Source organism: Cryptomeria japonica, chromosome 10 (assembly GCF_030272615.1).
Source record: "Cryptomeria japonica chromosome 10, Sugi_1.0, whole genome shotgun sequence".
Classification (NCBI taxonomy): Eukaryota; Viridiplantae; Streptophyta; class Pinopsida; order Cupressales; family Cupressaceae; genus Cryptomeria; species Cryptomeria japonica.
In genome coordinates this window covers 45,849,193-45,855,489 of record NC_081414.1, presented here as the reverse complement: position 1 = coordinate 45,855,489, position 6,297 = coordinate 45,849,193, and positions in this window count along the sequence as shown.

Sequence of the window (6,297 nt, the reverse complement as noted above, 5' to 3'; positions counted from 1 at the left end):
AAGTATGTTGTATGTGAGATCTAAATCAAGGACTTGAGAAACCACGTCCTTCATCACTAGCCTAACTCTGAGAGGTAAAGTGATTGTGCCCTTGGATGAGCGCTCTTCGTCATCATATCCCTTGATGGTAATTTTGTTTGTAGCATTCACAACTTTTTCACAATATCCCAATTGTATTATTGTGTTCAAAGTACATATATTGAGACCAGCTCCTCCAACTATTAGGACTCATTTTATTCAATTTTTTTGTAGGGAGGCTTCAATGTGTAAAGGTGCAGTATGCGGTTGGCTCACGGAGTGATGGGGTTCACCTAGTTTGCTAACACTTCACCTAGTTGGTGTTGCTCAATTCCACCAACTCTCCAGGCCTAGTTGCACTCTAGACTTCCAAGTCCTTCTCAATCTCTTCTAGGGATTTCTTCTTATCCATTTCAAGGTGTTTTCTTCAAGTGTTTTAGCTAGGAATCCTACCAATTCACAATGCTTCCCATCTGCTCATTATGGCTGTCTTGGCTTCAACTTGTCAAATTGACCTCCTACTGTTGTGAGTTGATGAAGAGGTGTGGAGGTGACTTCTAACATGTTTTGAATACCATTTGGGTCCATTTGAGGTTTGTAACCATTTCCCTTTTTACTGATTTCACCATTTTGCCTAGAAAAGGGCTACAAGGAATTAGCCCTATTAGGCCTCCAAAATCTGCTTTTCTAGGGCTTGAGAGAAAACGGTCCAAAAGACCCCATAGTAAGTTCATATTTTATTCAAATATTCACCTAACCTCAAGTGATTTTTGTGGTTTTGGTTCCTTATCCCACCGTACAATTCCCTAACCCAAAATGAGGGTTTTGAAGGGTTTCTAGGCCTTCTAACCGACAATGACTGGTCTAGTTTGTGTTTGGGCAACAAATGACCTGGTCAAGGCTTCTCCTTGCATAGGAAACTCTATATGAACACCTTGGACCCCTCCAAAAGTTTATTTTGTGATCTTGTATCCACCCTTACACTTTACACTCCAAATTCACCATGTCTCCTCTAGCTGGGTTGCTCCTGGACTCACCTAGAACAAGGTGACAGTCATATTAAATTTCATCTCTAGAACTTGTCCTTGCATATTTACACTATACAAGTGGTTTCCTTCCGTGTCCCAATAGGCCGTGATGGTAGCACAGAGGAAATTCATGTGGCAACCATTTTACATAAAACTGCTATATACAAGCCAAAACTGGCTGTTTGCAAACAAAACCAAGTAAACACTAACACAACTTATCTACAAAGCTTGAAATGAAAACAAATACCCTGGTACACTCCAAAGATACTCAATCCATTACTGGATCAATGGATTCAATCCATTAGTATTTAGAATGTGAGCAAATAAAGCCAAAATGATGTCAAACAATCTGAAAATGAGTAGTTTCAGATTGTTGAACTTACAAAAACAAGACTCCAACCTTGGTAACCATGCAAGAGAGGGTTTTTATAGTATTCCCCACATGTGGAGTTATTCTATGGCTTTGGACAATCCCTAACTCCATCGCTAATCAATTTGGGACAAAAGTTGTCATGACAACTTTTTGCAACTTTGCACTTTTTACATTTTTGGCCTTCTCAACCTATGAGACCTATTCTAAGTCAGCACTCATGATTTTTAAAGCATTTCTAAGACTAGTTTAACCCTCCCTAATGCTTATACCAATTTTTGACACTTTCGACCATCAAGAAGGTCAACTACCTACTCAAACCACTACTTATGCACAAAATCCAAACCTAAGAAGAACTAACTCAATCTAGGCTTACATTTAACTCATCTCACTCACTCTTGGACCCTCCTGGAGTCCTTATTCACTACCTGATTTGGCTAGGGTCAATACAAGCCAAAATTGAGAAAAAACTAATAGCCTAAGTCCTAGGTTCTCCTGCACCATTCTCCCAAACAAAAGAAAATCATGTCACCTCCTTGGGAATTAGATTCTGATCAATGCCTAGCTTCTTAAACTCTATCTCAAGCACCCATGTAGCCTCAACATCATTCATACCCTACCACTTGATTAGGTGCTCCCAATAGATTTGATGCGTTGTCTTCTTGGCGATCCTTGAACTCAACACCTTCTCGGGTTTTGGATTTGGTTTGGCTGGTAGTTGAAGGTTGTTCACATCATTTGATACCTCTGAGTGACTTTAATTTGAACCTTCAATTGGTCCTTTTTAGGCAGCTAAGTCTACTATGTTGAAAACCGGTGACAATCCTATGTCACCAGGTAGGTCTACCTTATATGCATTTTCTCCATACTTGGCTAGAATGGTACATGGACCCAACATTCTCATTTGCAACTTGTTAGGCACTCCTTGTTGTAGCCTTTCTTTATTTAGGTGCACCATGACAAGATCTCCCACTTGAAATTGTAGGTTCTTCCTTCTTTCATCAACTTTTTGTTTGATTTTTCTTGTGTTCTCCATCAATGCTTGCTTGACTGATTCATGGAATTCCTTCATTGATTGAGAAAAGTCTTTTGCATATCTACTTCTTGCTGCTGTACTACCTAAGTCTCTCAACTCTAAAATACCTCTTGGGTGCACACCATAGACCACTTCAAAAGGGCTCTTTCCGGTAGTCCTATTTAAGGTGTCATTGTATGCATATTCAGCTTGTGAAAGTACTTGATCCCATGTTTGACCATACTCTTTAGTAAGGCACCTCAATAAGTTTCCCAAGCTTCTATTTACCACTTTGGTCTGCCCATTTGTTTGAGGATGGTAGGCTGATCCAAAAGATAGGTTGGTGCCAATATTTTGCCAAAGTGTCTTCCAAAAATGACTCATAAACATTGAGTTTCTATCTGAAATAATGCTCATGGGTAAACCATGTATCCTCACTACTTCTTTGAAGAATAAATGAGCTATTTGGCATGCATCATGAGTAGTCTTGCAAGGCACAAAGTGGGCCATCTTACTAAATCTATCCACAATGACATAAATACTATCTAATCCCTTCTTTTTCCTTGGTAAACCTACTATAAAGTGCTTATTAATCCACTCCCAAGGTCTATTTGGTATGGGAAGAGGTTGGTATAAATCGGCATTTGAAGAAGTACCTTTGGCCTTTTGGCAAACTATGCAAGTCTCCACATACTTTTTCACATCTTGATTCATCCTTGGCCAATAGTAGTACCTCTGAACCAACTCTTGAGTCTTATTGAATCCAAAATGTCCACTAAGGCTGCCATTATGCTTCTCTTGAATGAGGTTTTCCCTTATTGAGCCTCTAGGAACACAAAGCTGCCCACCTCTAAACAATAGTCCATTTTGCAAAGTAAAATCATAATACTCACTATGGAAGTGATTTTGATATTCCTTACACACCTTGTAGGCATTTGAGAAGTCTTCATCCTCTGGATATAGGTCTCTAAAACTGTCAACTCCTATGCTTCTCAATTGGATTTCTTGGACTATCAAAAGTCTCCTACTTAATGCATCAGCAACCCGGTTTAACTGTCCTTTCTTGTGCTTGATTTTGAATGTGTAGGCTTGCATGTACTCCACCCATTTCATGTGTTTATGACTAAGTTTTTCTTGTGAGTTTAGAAAGCTCAATGCTTGGTTGTCTGTATAGACTACAAATTCCTTAGGAAGGAGATAGTGTCTCCACTTCCTTAAAGCCTTCACTAAAGCATATAGTTCCAAGTCATAAGAGGAGTAATTCTTCTTTGCATCACTTAGCTTCTCACTATGGAAAGCTACTGGTCTTTCTTCTTGGCTTAGGATAGCACCTACTGCAACATTGCTTGCATCACATTCTACTATGAAAAGTTTCTCAAAACTAGGTAACACTAGCACCGGTTGAGTAGCTATCTTCTCCTTCAAGGTTTCAAAACCTTTGTTTGCTTGTTCGCCCCACTAAAACTTTTCCTTCATTCCACCCCTAATGGTGTCTAACATTGGTGCACATATAGCACTGAATTGCCTAATGAACTTCCTATAGTACTGAGCTAGTCCATGGAAGCTTCTCACCTCCGTTGCCGACTTAGGAGTAGGCCAATTTACTATGGCTTCAACCTTGCTGGGATCCATCTTGAGGTTTCCTTGAGACAACACAAACCCAAGGTAAACCAACTTCTTCTTAACAAATTCACACTTATCTAGGTTCATGGTTAGCTTTTCATCATACAATCTTTGTAATACATCTTTCAAATGACTAATATGATCTGCCCTATCCTTACTGAAAATGAGAATATCATCTATATATACCACCACAAATTTACCTATTAAGTCCTTCATCACCTCATTCATGAGTCTCATGAAGGTTCTTGGAGCATTGGATAAGCCAAATGGCATTACAAGCCATTCATAAAGACCCTCTATAGTCTTAAATGCAGTTTTCCACTCATTACCCTCCCTAATCCTAATTTGGTGGTATCCACTTTTAAGGTCAATCTAAGTAAAGTACTTGACTTCTCCTAAACAATCCATTAGGTCTTCTATTTTAGGAATTGAAAACCTATATCTGATGGTGATCCTATTTATAGCTCTAGAATCAGTACACAATCTCTATGTACCACCTTTCTTTGTGGCTAACATGGTAGGGACAACACAAGGGCTAATGCTTTTCCTAATTAGGCCTTGGTCTAAGAACTATTGGATTTGCTTGGAAATCTCAACATTTTGTTGGGGAGTCATTTTATAATCTACCTTGTTAGGTAAGCATGCTCCGAGAATGAAGTCTATCTGATGGCTTATGGTTCTTTTAGGAGGTAAGGTGGCTGGTTGTCCATCACTTATTATGCCTTTGAACTTCTTCAACAAATCTTGCACCTCTATTGGGAAATCTGACTGTTCTTTCTTGTCTTCCTCTTAAGGCTTCATTACTAGTACAAACTCTATACCTTCACCTTCCTCCAGTGTCTTCAATAATTATTTTTCACTCACCAAAAGAACATTAGGACCTACTGCCCTCTTTTCACTTTCCTCAAGGATAGACTGAATCTTGAATGTGACTCCATCTTTCTTGAATGAGTATGCATTCTTGGCTCCATCATGAATAGCTTGTCTATCAAATTGCTATGGTCTTCCCAATAGAATATGACATGCATCCATGGGTAGGACATCACATAAAACCTTGTCCTTATACCTCCCAATGGTAAAATCCACCCATGCTTGCTCATTGAATAGGAAATGTTGGCCTTTGTTCAACCAAGTGACTCTATAAGGGTTGTTGTGAGGTATCCTTTGCAATTTGAGCTTACTCATTGCCTCTTCTGACACAATGTTATCTGTTGACCTTGAATCAATGATCACTTTGCAAACTTTGTCCATAATCTTGCATTTGATCCTGAATAAGGACCTTCTTTGGCTTGGCTCTTCTCTGACCAGTTCTTTGATCAAAGTTCTCCTTATCATCAAGTTGTCACCTACCTCTGATTCTAAGGCAACCTCTGAAGTCTTGCTGCTTGAAGACTCTTCTTGAAGATAGTTCACTCTTCTTTCACCACCTTGTGATGATGATCCCTTCTCTGGACACCTATATGTTGGATGACCAAGTTGGTTGCAATGGTAGCACTTCATTGTTGCAAAGTATGAGGAACCTCTACCTTGTCCACTAGATCTTCCTCTAAAACCACTTCTTGACCCCCTTCCTCTATTGAATCCTCCTTTATTAGTGTCACTCTCTTGCTGCTCAGTGAGTTTAGACTCACCTTGTGTCCTTTGTTCATAACTTCTTCCTCCAAATCCTCCCTTATGGCCTCTATTGTCTTTTCCGCTACCTCTGCCTCTATTGCTATTGGAGTCATGTCTTCTTTTCAGTTTTTCCTCCACCTTAAGGGCAAGTTGATAGGTTTGATTGACTATTTTTGGGCTCATTAGACTGATTTCTTCTTGGATGTTCCATTGTAGACCATTTAGGTACCTAGAAACCTTGAGACTCTCTTCTTCCACTGCATGAGATCTAAGGATAAGTTTGTGAAACTCCTCCATATAAAACTGACATCAAGGTCTTTTTGTCTTAAGTTTTGTCTTTTTCTATGAGTTTGCACTTCATAGTCATCAGGGAGATAGACTTCTTTGATTTTGACTAACATCCCTTTCTAAGAAGAGATGGGTGCTTTGCCCATTTTCTTCCTCTCATCTTGCACATATTTCCACCATGTGAGAGTAGATCCTCTCATCCTTGACTTGGCTACCTTGAATCTTTGGGCTTCAGTTATGCCTTCACATTCAAAATGGTTCTCCATGTCTTCTATCCATTCTAGGACCATTTCTGCCTCCATCTTACTAATGAACAATGGCAATCCTTCTAGTGATTTACC